The following is a 14,097-nucleotide window of genomic DNA, read 5'->3' as shown; positions in this document are numbered from 1 at the left end:
ACCACTGCCCGTAGAAGTGCCTGGGAAGCACAACAGTGGGACTGCGGGGAAAAGCCTTCTGTTCCACGACCCGGCAAGGCTGGGGCAAGGCCGGGGCAAGGCCCTACACCCCTACCTGCCACCTCCTGGCAGGCGGTGTGGGCTGGCACCTTGCTGCTGCTTGGAGAGCTGAGGCCCAGCTGTCAGGACCATTTGGCATGAGAGAGATAAACTATGCAGCTCATGTTAAGAAAAGCCTATTATCCCAGTAATAGCTGAGCTGAGTGACCAGCTGATCACCTCTCATCTCTGCTGAGGGTTTGCTCCCAGTACTGACAGCAAGTGCTGTGCTGCTGGTCCCCATGGCTCGCTCATTCCCTTCCCAGACGAGCAGCTCTGTTTGCTTCCCCGCTGCCCCCACACACTTGTGGAGACCCCCAGCTTGCACTGGCTAGTCAATCCTCACTTGCAGCCCAAACCCTCATCGAAGCCCTCCTTGCCTGACACCTGCCAGCACGTGTGCCCCACACCGACACCAGCCCAGCTGCTGGGCATGCAGGCCAGCAGCTCCTTGCAGCCGTGCCTGACAGCACCCATCTGCTGTTCGTCTCTGCAACCATCCCTAGAGGGGAACAGGGTCCCTCCTTTTCATTCTGTGTTTGTCCAGGGCCTATCCAATTAGAAACACAGGCTAGGATTTGGCTCTTGGACACCATGGCTCACAAAAATAACAGCAACAACAAACCTTTCTGCAAGAGGAGTATCTGTGTGCAAATGCGACCTCTGTAATGTTACCAAGGTCAGGCAGACCAAGGCCAATCCGCTGCATGAGAATATAAATCAAAGCTGTCCAGGGACTGATTTCATTTACAAGGTTTGTAACCATTCTGGACAGAACAAATGTCACTTGCTTGCTTGAGCTCCTCCTCTCCCAGCCCGTGTCCACCAGCCCCTCCTGCCTGGCAACACCTCCTGACCTCCTTTGCTCTTGAAGCAAGGCTCCCTCCTAGCAAGCAAGCTGTGGCTCACACGACAGGCAGTCACGCAAGGCCAATTTGCTTAAATTATGCAAAAATCACCACAAGTGAGATTAGCACAGGGCCACGTGGAGAAGTTACCTGCCACTTAGAGCTCAGGTCACCATTAACCAGCAAATCCTACAACCTCTTCCCTGTTGCATTTGTAGATTGGCAAAACAACCCAAGGAACGCATCTGCAGCAAGTCTTAGAGTCTGGGCACAGATCCTGTGAAATCACATGGTTTCCGTTGTGGAACTAAAAAGGCTTCTCCAAGAATGTGTGAAACACAGAGCTGAAATCCTCCACTTCTCCCCGAACTCTCTGACTGTTTGCGTGGCTAAGTTGAAGCCACAGGTTGTGTTTCCTCAGCTGGCGGCTCTCGGAACACAGCCCGGCCTGCAGGCTGAAGGAACAGGCACAGGCCGCAGCCAGCAGGCTCCCTTGGAGTGAATGTCATCCTCTCTCACAACAGGTTGCAGCCTGCGCACAGGGCTGGGGGAGAAGGAGTGCCACGGCCACCCCCTCTCACCACCCTGGCAGCCATCTTGCGGCCTGCCCAGTTGTGCCCACGGAGCCTGAGTGCCAGCACAAAACAGCTCCCCGTTCTGGGTGTTAACTTTAGTTACCATAGCCAGACAATGCTGCCAGTGGTGTGGAAGGAAAAATTGCTGTAGCCAGCTGTGCCGTTCACAGTTGGGTGGTTTTCTGTGCAGCTCCAAATGGCTGTGGAGGCAGTAGGCTGTTGTGGCTAAGGACAGGATGATGGATGGCCTGCACGCACTGTCCAAGCAGGGAGAATGGCAGAAGTTCACTTCAGGGTTGTTAAAATGCTAATCTGGGTTACTTAACAAAGGCTGTTCGCAAAGAAGAGTTTGGGAAATAAACACAACTGGTATGTTATATAGGTGCGCTTGAGCTCTGTGGTTGCACCAAAGTTTGACTTTGGAAGTGGGACCATTCGACAGCATTCCTGTTTGAAGGAGCTGAGCCCACTGTAATTACTGTCACACCACAGCAAGGGAAAGTGGGTATGGCACACAGAGCTCCTGGAAACGGCATCGGAAGGGCAGTAGTACATTTTTTTACTACACATCTCCTCCATGTGACATCGGAACAAATCAGAACCCACTTTCTTTCACTCAAGGCTGGCAGCTATTCACAGAACAAGTAACAACTTAATAAAATGGCTCAGACGGATTTTAACAGTAACTGCAGGAGCTTATCTGATGCGTAAGAAAAGGCATCATCTGTTCTAGCAGCAGTTTTGACGAAAGCAACATTTGAACTGTTTTAATTATACACAGAGCTGCTAAGACTGAAAATAACTTACACTACCCAATGCAAATAATATACCTTCCATCTTTTCTTAATTACTTATGGAGCAAATTACTACCTTTTCCAATGGAAAGACATCTGATTTTTCATAACTGGAATTATAGGTAGGTTTAACACACAAATATGTAATCAACCACCATCTCTGTTCAGTAAGCAACACATACATGCAGTGCATTCTCTGAAAAACACCAGAGTGCAACATAAATAAGCCCAACATAAGCTTGTATAAGCACAGAAGCTGCTCATATAACCATTTCCTTTGTCTTACAAAGGCAGACCATAACCAGAGGGGTCCCTGTCACATCACTTGTATGACACCTGATGAGAACTGGCCACATTCACCCAGGATCTTCCCTTGACTTCACATTTCTATTTTTTTTTAGAAGGAAGCACAACCAAAGCATTTCTGTGGAAGCTCTGTGCACCTAACTGGGCTTCACCCCACTTCAAGGGATGTTGAATCTTGTGTTAAGTGCAATAATGTTTTTAAAACAATAAAGAGATAAACACAGTAACCAAGAGCTGCAGTCGGTGTGTGACTGGCTGTCAGATGAGTTATTACAAATGCCTAACACATGCTCTGAAGGGAGCTTCTAGACTTTTTCTCTTTACCTCCATGTATCTCCCACGACAGGACCGATCAGATCGAAGACCCGTTTAGTCAGAATTAATTGCATGTGTAATTAAGCATCCTATCTAAGCGTGCGCTCCTCACAATTCTCCATCCAAGTCCTGGCAGCTCCCAGGGCTGAGCGCCGGCTGCAGTAGCAGAGCCCTTCAGGTGGCCCAGCAAAAGGGCGCGAGACGGGGCTGCAGGCACGCAGCTGGTTGTGGCGGGGCCACGGCTGTATTCCTGGCACACGCTCCTGCATCACACAAAGCACAGTTAGATGATGTTATCTCTCTTCCATCTCGACCATAAATAAGAGCAGGTACCAATAGAGCGCAGGATGCGGGGAGGAAGGTGCCTGCTCGCTGTAACTGAAGATGCAGATGGAAGTCAGCAGCCTGTTAAGCAAACCAGTTCAGACCTCTGGGTTACGCTTTTTGGTTGTCGTTCTGGAGACCAAGCTACATAATTCAGAACAGTAATAAATTCCAACTACAAACTTTCTCTTCCTGTTTTCAAAACAACTGAGCTTTATATTGCTTAATATAAAAAAAAATGTTAAAGTTCATGGTTATACAGAAAAGAAGTCGGAGCACTCCACTGGCAATTTGTATTTATCTAAGCCAGAGTAAATGTTTGTACAGTATCTGCCAACACAACACAACGTGCCCATCGCTTACTACATTAAATGTGATTACATACGGATTAATTTACTGAATAGTGACTTAAGAAGACTTTAGAGGTGCACAGAATTTTATGCTGTGAATAAAGCAGGAAAAAAAAAGTCTATTCTCTTCTGCCACAAAAGTGATTGCAGGGATTTACAATGAACTTCCTGTTGGACTTGGAAGGAAAGAACCTCGGAACGTTCTCTGTGGAAGTATCTGTATGTGAGAGCCATACAGCAGCAGTAAGAGACAGTGGGAAGCTGTTCCCTCAAATATATTTAAGTGAATTTACAAACGTTGGGAGAGAAAGACAACCAGCTCGAGGCACAAAGGTACCCCCAGAAAGAGACGCGTTTTCCTTAAAGGAAATAACCACGGGAAGAATGCCACCCATTTACAGAGCCCTGAGCAGCATTCGAGAGGAAGTTTGCTGTAATTCCTGCACATTACGTGTGAAATGTGTGCGTGTGTACACGGAGAAGCCACAATACCATCTGTACAGCAAGCACCACATATGTGAGCATTACGAACCATGAGAGCTGCTGCTACGCTCAACAGCCAATGTATTCCGAGCCACGCACTCATCTAAATACAAATGGCTCTGCACAGCGCGGGCCGAGCTCTGCTCAGCTCCTCGCAGGGAAACGCTGTGCCACAGACATCACCCTTACCTGAAGTGAGAAACAACTCCGCGACGGGAAGAGCCACTAATTGCAGACCAGCACGGCACTGTATTCATGCTAACAAGTGGGATACCCGCCGGAACGACAGGATTTTCAACATGTCAGCCTAAAGCACACTTAATTGCATTTTCCAGCTTACAAGACAAAACGCAATGCATATCACCCAAAAAGAAAAAAAAAAAAACACAAAAAAACCCCCCAAAAAACAACCGGAAAGAAAACAACTACAAAGAAAACACCCCCAAAACCTTTACAGTGCAGGTATAACATCCACCTGGAAATATCGGTGTGACCTTTAATTTCCGTCCAGCGCTTGCAAACAACAAAGCAGGCGCTCCCCCGGAGCCCGCACGCCGCCGCCCGGCCGCTGCCCGCGGAGCGCTGCCCGCTCCCGCACAAAGTTTCCCCGCTCCGCACCTGAGCGCCGCTTCCACGGGAGCCGAGGACGGAGCGCGGCCGCCCCAGCCTCGAGCGGCGACAATTCAGAGCCGACTCTCGGGTTGGTTTCCCTCCGTAACAGACCGGAGCTCGGCACAGCTCCCTCTGCCTCCCAGTGCCCGGCAGTCGTCGGGAGCCCGTAAATCAGCGCTCCCCGCCGAGCCCCGGCCGCTGTACGCCCGCTGCAGACGCCCCGAGCTCCCGCGGCGCTCTGCCGGGGACGGACCTACGCCGCCGTTCCGTCCCCCCTGCCCGTGCCCGCCTCGGTCCCGGTACCTGCCGCTGCCCGGGGCCGCCGCCCGCCGGCGGGGCTGCCTCCTCCGCCCGTTGCCCCCCGCCGGCCGCCCCATCCCGGCGCTCCGCTCGCTTCCCAGCCACCGCGGGGGCGGCGCGCCGCGCAGAGCCCACCCCTTCCCGCCCTCCTCCTGCCTTATTATTATTATTTTTTTTCCTGCTTCTCTCTTTTTTTCCCCTTTCCCCCTCCCTTTAATGTGTTTGTTTTCACCCGCCCCTCGCCGCGCCCAGCCTCGCTCCGCCTCCGCGCAAAGCCCGCGCCCCGCCGCCAACTCCCCGCCGCCCCGTCCCGCGCAGCTCTCACCGCCCAGGGGAGCGGCCCGGCGGCCCCCGGCCGAGCCCCGCGCAGAGCAGTGCAGTACGGGGGTGGGGGCGGCCCTACCCCGGTACCGGCCCCGGCGCCGCCCCGGCCCCCGCCTCCGCCCGCCCCCGCCTCGGGCAGCGCCGGGCGCGCCCCGCTCGCATCGCTGCCCCCGGGCGGCCCCGCGGAGCTCCGCGCCGTGGGCGAGCTCCGTCGGCCCGGCCCCGCGGTTCGGGCAGCCCCCGTGCGGCCCCGCCGGGGGAACGAGCGGCGCAGGCAGCGGAGGGGCGGCCGGAGCGTGGCCGGCTCGGAGCCTCGATACGGACGGTGCTTTCCTACTTCCAGAGCAATCGCTCGCAGTGCAATTTTGCAGCCTAACGAGACTCAATTTTGCAGACGAGTACTTCGCGGGTGGTGGGGGGGAACGTCCTTGAAATGACATCCTTAAGTGCCCGTCCGAAATGCCCATATCTATTCCCGAAACAAAGGGCTGGATCCCAGACGTGAAGTCCCGGGAACAGCTGTCACACATCCATTAGCTTTTTTCACGTGAAACATTAATTAAGGCTTAAAGCGCCACAAAATATTTTGGATGTCCCCAGAAGAAAATGAAAAGAAAAAGGATTACTCACCCACCTCTATCATCTACGCTTTTTTTTTTTTTTTCTTATCGGAAAACAGAAGAATTCGGAGTAAAAATAACAGAAACCGTCACTGGGGAGGGGTGTCGGTCACTCACAGGCGGACCCCGGGCCCCTGCCCCGTGCCCTGTGGGCCGGTGGGTTGCAGGGCACCGGGCAGCAGCGAGCGGACCCCGCAGGCTCTGTGTGCTCCTCACAGGGGGAGCGTTGCCTCTCAGGAACCGACTCCTCTGGGTGAGGGCGCCAGGATGCGGCCCATAGTAAATTCTCTTTAGAGATGGTGCCAACAAAATCTCTCAGCCATGGGAATAGGACGTTTTTGGCAAGTCTGTCCCTTGGCTCGCTCTCTCTGATGTTTCCTGGTGGTGACAGGCTAAAGGCGAGATCATTATGGGCTTCCTCACAGCAAACACAGTGCTGCTATGTTGCACCCCAAGAGCTGCTGCCTGGTTAAAGGTGCAAGGACTCGATTTTCTCCTTCTCGTGCACACCTCTTGTCTAAGAGCATGAACGGCACATGAAAATACTATGATAGAGGCTATTCACTGCATTGGGAATCGGATTGTAACATGAGGACAAAAAGGCTTAGAGCACAAAGGTGACCACCCCAGAAAGAAGCACTTGGCTCCCAGAGCTGCTCTGTGCCTGTCCATGGGCAGTCGCCCCAGGCTGCGTTCGGGGCTGCCCTCCGCCTGCCAGCTCGCCCCGCGGGATCTCCCTCCCACCTCCGTCCCAGCCCACATCGGGGTGAGATGAATGCGGCTTAAATCTCCCTCCACTTCAGTCAGGCAGATGACGTGATGCTGAGCATCGGATCACACCGCTGTATGGCAAGGGGCTTCGGTTTGAAGTACAGTGCTTTGAGATAGTCGAGCCTAGACAGATCTACACTGAAATATTAAAGATGGTGGTTTATTCCAGTTTCAAAACTTGCAGCATGGCTAGAGCCACTTTCTGTGGGGATTTAAAGTATGTGCACTTACAGCGGGTGCAGGCAGGGTATTATACAGCCACAGGTTTTTAAGCACCAATACATGCAGGCTCCTATTGATATGATAAACCATCAGTTACATGTGCCGCAAAGCTTCTTAAACCCTCATTGACACAACAGAGCACTATTGTGTCAATAGTGTGCAGATTAATGGGGTATTGTCAGCCTATTTGAGGCCTTAACTTTCATTTATTCTAAAACTTGTTCTTCATTGTAACTCTTAACCTTTGGATTCTGCCAACACATTTCTTGTCACAAATATATTAATGGAATTAAAAGAAACCTGGCTTTTAAATGTTAATTACCCCTACAGTGATTGATTTGTAAAAGAAGCACATCAGCGGAATCTAACAGCGCAGTCACCACGGCATGGACTGAGCCCAGCGCGGAGCCAGCAGCGCCCCAGCCCCAGCCGGGCAGTCCCTGGGTACCAAACCGTCAGGAGAGCGCTCACCGACCCCATCTCAGAGCTGTGTCTGACGGATTATTCCTATTGTCTAAGGGATTTTTCACCCTCTAAGTGTTTTACAGACTTAAGCAACACTCATGTTCACAAATTTGAAAATGTAAGCAGAATATTCAAAATTTACATATAGATAGAAGAGCCACCATCTGTTAGAACAACAAATTGAGATTTTGCTTCATTAAAACACAGATAATATAAAACTAACGTGTGCTTAAAGCAGACATTTCATTCCACTTGAATTCCTCCGTTGGGTTCATAGCCAAGGCTGAGCTGGGCTCGGGAAGCACAGCCATTTGATAGCACCCCCTGTCACCAGGCAGTGATGTGGTAGGAAGGGGCACGCCGCACGGCACGGGGCAGCAGCTTGGGAAAGTCTGCTCAAATGGCACATCCCTAGGGTGAACCATGCAGATGGCACGTCCAGGTTCCGTCGGCCCACGCCGCAGCGCAGTCGGTGACTCAGCACACTACTGCGGGCACGATGGCTCCTGAATGAAATTGAAACTTATATTTTGAGGACCTATTCATTTAAGCTATGTCATTTCCAATAAAAACAGCAAATGTCAGTTACAGAAGAATGGTCACATCACAGTAGTGGTGGGATGCGATGATGCTATATCGCAAGAGTCATTACATTTTAGCTAACTAAAATGTAACTTTTCCTCCTCCCTCCTGTTTCTTCCCTCCAAAAGCACCACACTGCAACACCGTGCGCAGACATCTGCCCCCGCATGGCACTGGACAGGGTAATTTACTGCAGATTAGGCGCTTCATTTCTGACGAATCTGATATGCACAGTTTTCATATTCGCTGTCCTTAAATCTAAGCTGCAAAGTGAGGGTGTTACGACTTACCTTGTCTGTAATTAATTTTGATAATAAAAGAGAACAGGATTTATTTATCGTGAGTGTATAAAGTTAGTTGGACAGTTTAAGATGCTATTCAATGAGTAATGCTCCCATAGCAGGGGTAAATATTGGTCTGCCTGATAATGTTGGCTTCTGTTAACTACCCTAAAACGTTATGTTCATACAGCTCTGGTGCCTTAGTGCCTTTTCACTACCTGGGGAGCCATTGCACATGGCAGGCCAAGCCCGTACAGTGCGTGAATAAATGGGAAATAGTTTCCAAAGAAGCCGGCTTTTTGTCTCTGCTGCTTGGTAAAGAATCCTTTGGATATTTTAGAACATAAAGATGGAAAATTTGAAGCTCGAACTGCAGCGTTTCACAGTGTATCACCAAAAAGAGGCTGAAGCCACACCAGCTGAAGCTGGTAGCTTGTTTCGGTCTTCCCCTATATTAACTTGCACAATGCAGAATTACATGGGAGTAATGCTCGCCTCCATTAGATGGATGCCTACTGCTTTAGCAGTCATCTCCACAAACGCTCATTGTAGTCACTGCCCTGTTTGTGGCCACTTATTCACCTCCGTCTCCTAAGGTTTAGATTCCAAGAAGATGGATCTTTTGTCTGCCTGGGCAGCATTTAGATCCTATTCTGTTCAGTCACCCTAGCCCTTGTTGCATGGGAAATACAGGTGAAAACGGAGCCAGCCATTTTCCTTGCCTGAGTCCTGAGCTTGTAGCAGTATCAACGCAAGTCAGAAGTGAGACATTTCAGAACGTTGTCGCTCGTGATTTACACCAATTGGCTAAAAATAGCAAATTGCCGATGTAACAGGCCTGCACTGTGTTGATACAGGGAAATAATTGGTTGTAAGTCAAGTGCTGTATGAAAGTGGTACGTATAAGAAAAGATGTCATAATTTTATCTCCGTAAGTAGTATCCAATTCAGGTAGCATACAAGCATATTTCTTTACAATGCTTAAAGAAAAGAAAATAATTGTCTCATATTTTCCAAATGACGTGAAACCTCCTTTCCCACCTTTGTCAGCTCTCAGTAAATTATAGGAGGTGCTTTTAAGTGATCAGCATTTGGTAAAATATAGGTAGACACAGAACAGTTTTATCACTTTCTTTTAGCATCTTTCTGCGCACTGTGTTGAGAGTTGTTTTTAAAGTATTTCTGACTGTCAAAACCTCAATTTTTGCATCATTGTTCGCTCTGTTCTCTATCTTTCTAGCCTGCCTCCTCATTTAGGGGGATGTGCAGAAACCTCAGGTGGAACGCCTGTCAGCCTGGAGGCGTAGTGATGATGTTCTGCTAGCACCGATGGGCTGCGCACCCCAACTTGGCCACTTTATCCCAGCTCTGTGCTGCATCAACATCTGCATACGCTTCCACTCTTGTCATTTATCTTTCTGGCTGGTGGAAGAAATGGGTGAGCACTGCAGTTCTGTGCCCACCCACGATCATCAGACATCAGTTCGCCTCATGAAGTGTACCGAGCACTATCTTGGTACTGAGTTTTTACGTGATAAATCTAATAGCCGCTCTCAGTTCTTAGACAAAAGTCCGACTGAAGTTCAATCCGCTGGCTCTCCAGTTCCACCATATCCATTGGGAAGCAGAGGAGATACGCCAGTAATTGATAAAATAATTGGAAAATAAATAACTTTTTCCACTTTGGCAGCGCTGTGTGGGTCAGCCCGCAGCACTCACATGGGCTCTGCCCTGATGGACGCAGGGTGGTGAAGGCTGGGAGCTCCTGCCCTGCTCTGGCTGCGGGGCTGCCAGAGGGAGCCCCATGCCAGCAAGGACAAGGCACAGGCACAATGCTTGTAATGCGGTATCTTGCATATTTTACTACTTGAAATGTGCTTATAGTGAAATCTGGATGACTGTATGTCAAAGATAATAAAAGGGATTCGAGCAGGGAACAAAACTGGGCAGAGTCATGCTGTAAAACTGGTCTTTCCTGCCTGTAGGCTCTCCATCAGCCTTCACTTTGAAAAGCAAACTCTTTCAGGGCAACAATTCTGGCCATGTCACTTTCCTGCAGTGCTGAAATGTGACTAATTCCTGGCCTTTGCAAAAGAATAACCTTATTAAAAAACATCCTAGAGAAGGTTGGGCTGTACCGGGTTGGGAGCTGGGAAGGGAGGAGCCCAAGTGAGGGCATTGTGGTGGGTGCTGCTGGGACCTCAGCCCCTGCAATGTCTTCAGCAATCACAGAGAGCAAGAAAACTCCCTTTTCTTCCACTGATTAGCTTTTCAGTTAGGTATATTTCATCGCCTATCGTTTGATGGGGAATTCATTTCAAACATCTAAGGTAATATCAACAAAATACTGTAATTAGATTTAATGGCATGCTTCCAAGATTAATAGGTGATCTTCCTCACAGCCTACAATTTTAATTTCCAAAATTTCATTTGTCATACAGCTACTCAGTCAGTGTGGATTCACCATTTGCAGTGTTTACCTACACTTTTCCGCACTGCCTTTTCCAGGCACAGACGGCTGAAAAGACATATTAACAACAAATCTATGCCCACAGTATATAATCACAAGATGACAAGACACTTTATGTTATCTATATATAATTATATATAGCAACTTCTGCTGCACAAAATCACTTTTCAATCCCATTTTAGGGGATTACCTAATCCTGTAATTGATTCTGTGTGATGAATCCCCCTTGTCCTATGGAGACCCAGTGACCTTCAGAACAGAAACAAGCCCAAAAACATGCTACGATTTCACTGTTATTTATGTGTAAATTACCAGATAATGTAGGATAGGAACAGATTATAATTTTATCATTTTATTTAACTCACTGGGCTCAGGCTTTAAGTGTTTTATGTCCTGGCTCAGAAGACACATTGCTCCCTGTCAGTAAGAAAGACCAGAGGCAAGGTTGATGTTTTCTTTAAGGTAAATCAAATATTCTCTTAGAAATTTAACAATCCTACAGGTTCTCAAACAGCTCAGAGCTACAGTAAAGTACTATCTACTGTAACTGTCACGTCCCCAAACTTGCAGTTAGTGGGTGAGGCAATTGCTTACTGGTTATAAATACCAGCAGATTCGTTTATCTATAGATTAGTATCACATTACTCATGCCAGAGTCCATAAAATCCAACATGAATCAGCTTGGCTCCATACATCAACAATCACATCCTACACAAAGGTGAGTCCACAGGTATCAGCTGATGATGGCCATGGAAGTTTCAGTATTGCAGAAAACAAGCAATTAGGCATGCGTGCATGCATAGACTCACACAGACACGTCCGCAGACGCACACAAACCTTGCTCCTTCACCGTCCCACCAAATATAACTCCACGGATTAAGGCCTTAAATATGACCCTAAGAATGTAATCCAGTACAGCCTGAATCTCCCTTGGGCAAGCCTGAGGTGGCTCCTTGGGCTGCCACAGCAAGCAGCTGTCCAGCATAACCCTGACTCAGGAGCCAAAAACCTGCCTCATTTGGGTGACAGTAAAACAGTTGTAAAGGATCAGACAGACATTTTCTATGTTTGATGTAGGGGGTTGCTTAGAAAATAGCTAACGCCGGTAATCACTAAAGATAGAAAGATAAACAAACTGCTTGTAAATTTGTATCTGTTTGAACTCTGAAATAAAACCTTGCCACATTTCTCTGACGCATTCCTATCCAGAAAGAGCATAGACTCTCACCCTGGGTTTGAGAAAAGATGATCAAACTATTTACTTGTTCCTCTGTCACACATACAGAAAGCCTACAGCCCACACACCATCAGTGATGACAGAAGCTGTTGCTTTTGGCATGCTAACTTGAGTTTCTGCTCAGTGTCTGCCCCCTGACATCTCGGTAGCTGACTAACCTAGAATATTTTGTTCTTGGGATATAGGTGGATACCATTACTATTTTTTTTTTCCAACACTTACAGCCTTACCTAACACTACAGTTTGTTTGAAGAGTGACTCCTAGCTTTGGTGAACCTTGGTGTCCCCTTGTGGGTACCAGCTGTGGGCTGCGAGGACCTTTCTGCTGAGCGGCCACAGCAGAACCATCCACGGAAGGGTTGCTCTTCTCTGTTCTGTGCTTTGCAGGTTATTGCAGAAGAAAAAAATCCGCTTAGGGAAGGTGAGTGACTACCAAGACAAAGCACTTCTTATTCTCTATATAACACATCATGAAAGCTAAGAGGCAGAAGTGAGTGCAAGTGGCTCTGATCATTTGAAGTTACTGCTGCTCCTTCTCCCCCATCAACATTTAAGATGGTGCACCATGTCCTAGAGCCACTCCCCTTACTGAACCTCAGGCACATCTGACTACTTTTCTTTGGGAGGTGCAAGATGAGAGAGTTTTCACCTTTGAGGTGACCGCAGGTGACAAGGAGATAGATGCCCATTTCATCTCCATGTTGTTTCAGTGACTGCAGTCTGCCAGCTGCTTGCACGACTGTGCATGTCAGCCCACTAATCTTGAGTGATGCAAAGCTCCACGGAGTCTGGGGAAACACCATTGTCTGTGACAAGTCATGCAGCAAACAGTCATGCAAAGGAGCTGCCAGGGAGGAGGCTTGGTCTAGGAGAAGAGAGGTGTGTGGGGGGTCAAAAGTGCAGAAAGCACTTCAGCTCCAAGGCAATGTAATGTAACAGTGGCACCCAGCATATATTACAAAATCTCCGATTTTCAGCACATATTTGAAGAATTAGCACTGCAAAAACATACAACAAAGAAGCAGCTAGTGATGATCAGGTTATTACTAAATCCTCTGGACAGTCCTTGACTTGGAAAAACAGGCTCAGGTAGGAATGCCACCGTTACATAATATGGCTCAAAAGAGAAAAGTAAGCCATGACATCTCTGATCTCAGCAAAGCACAGAGACTGCTCTATTGCCTCTGTTGCCTGGAGCGAGGCAGTCATAGATGCTGTGGCTGTTAGCTACAGAACTCCTCTCTTCTGTATCTGTGGGCAAGAGGAGGGCATGAAAAGTGATGCTCCATCTGGGAAGCAATGGAAGAAATAGCATTTGTGGCTCCAGCCAGAGTTTTCCAGCTCCTTTTATAGCTTTGACTCTTTTTAATTAGTTGCATAATGAGGCACCAGGACTTTAGCAGCCATGTTACAGAAAACAAATCATTTTCTAATAATGTCTCTACCGTCCAGTAGCCAAAGATAACTACAGGTTATTCTCAGCTTTCCTATCAAAAGCTGATTTAGAGATGGATATTTTATCTGAGTACTTCAGACGCTGCTTGAATAGTTTCCTGTGCTCAGAGGAATCTCAATGACTGACTGTTTATTTTGCTCATACGTACTCTGTATGCTGGCAGAGAATGCCTAGCTGGTCCTTTCCCTGTCATCATTGGCCACATACGTGCATCAGGCCAAGAGCTCAGCACTGAAGGATGGAGAGGTCTCCACCTCCCCATGTAGCCAGACCACCCAAAACCACTCTGCATATGTCAGACAGGGGATCCAGCTGCACAGAGAACAGGTTTTGTTGGCACGCTGCCACCTGGCAAGTCCCCCTGCCCCCCTGCACTGCCTGAGGACCGACTGCACCACCAGGGAGGACAGCTTTGTCCTGGTGGAGCGACAAAGGGAGTGGAGTTATGGAAAGATGGTAAAGGTGGTGGGGAGAGAAAGCACTGTCCTGGTGCTCAGCCAGGTGACAGGGATGGGCCACGGTCAAACTTAGACACCCATCACTCTCAAGCATTCCAGGCCCTGGACGGGGCCCTGGGCAGCCTGATCTGGTGGGTGGCAAGCAGCCCATGGCAGGAGGGTTGGAACTAGGTGATCTTTAAGGTCTCTTCCAACCAAAGCCATT

The 14,097-nt window shown here is 48.8% G+C and overlaps 1 protein-coding gene across 13 annotated transcripts in view; it reads right to left on the bottom strand.

Moving 5' to 3' along the window:
- The window catches only part of SEMA6D (semaphorin 6D), a 255,143-nt gene that overhangs the window by 24,390 nt on the left and 216,656 nt on the right, over nt 1-14,097 (bottom strand). For 8 of the 13 annotated variants that reach the window (XM_021407275.1, XM_021407286.1, XM_021407284.1 and 5 more), the window contains exon 1: nt 5,332-5,433. The exons of 3 other annotated variants lie outside the window; for them this stretch is intronic. The gene's annotated coding sequence lies outside the window, so the exon portion shown is untranslated. Of the gene's footprint in view, nt 1-4,712; nt 4,970-5,009; nt 5,160-5,331; nt 5,434-14,097 lie in introns of those variants that run through there. 2 more of the 13 variants (XM_021407276.1, XM_021407282.1) reach the window with 2 other exon arrangements.

Source organism: Numida meleagris, chromosome 9, assembly GCF_002078875.1.
Source record: "Numida meleagris isolate 19003 breed g44 Domestic line chromosome 9, NumMel1.0, whole genome shotgun sequence".
NCBI classification, from domain to species: Eukaryota; Metazoa; Chordata; class Aves; order Galliformes; family Numididae; genus Numida; species Numida meleagris.
The sequence above is the reverse complement of the archived record's forward strand: the minus strand, read 5'-3'. Positions and strand labels throughout refer to the sequence as shown.